Source organism: Octopus bimaculoides, chromosome 10, assembly GCF_001194135.2.
Source record: "Octopus bimaculoides isolate UCB-OBI-ISO-001 chromosome 10, ASM119413v2, whole genome shotgun sequence".
Lineage (NCBI taxonomy): Eukaryota > Metazoa > Mollusca > Cephalopoda > Octopoda > Octopodidae > Octopus > Octopus bimaculoides.
Genome location: NC_068990.1, coordinates 62,089,943 through 62,090,373, shown reverse-complemented (window position 1 = coordinate 62,090,373; position 431 = coordinate 62,089,943). Strand labels below are relative to the sequence as shown.

Here is a 431-nt window from a genome sequence, read left to right as displayed (position 1 = left end):
TATATATACATATATATATATATATACATATATACATGTTAAATGGGCTCTTATATTAATATTTTCACTATGCATAGGTGTGTATATACCTATGTATGTATGTATGTATGTATGTATGTGTATTATGTATGTGTACATGCATATATATATGCATGTACTTATAAAATATTCATAAATGCACATGTATAGATATATTTCTGTATATATGTCTTTGTATATATGTACATGCATATATGTACAAGCACATGTCTATATACATATGTAATGCATATATATATTTATATATGTTCATGCCCATGTGAACATAGATATATCCATGCCCTTTATCTATCTGTCTGTCTATCTGTCTATCTATCTACCTATCTACCTATGTCTGTCATAAATATATATATATATATATATATATATATATATATATATATATATATATA

General features: G+C 23.0%; 1 protein-coding gene across 3 annotated transcripts in view; it reads left to right on the top strand.

Moving 5' to 3' along the window:
- The window catches only part of LOC106884059 (zinc finger protein 836), a 294,539-nt gene that overhangs the window by 9,500 nt on the left and 284,608 nt on the right, over positions 1 to 431 (top strand). The gene's annotated exons all lie outside the window — the stretch shown is intronic.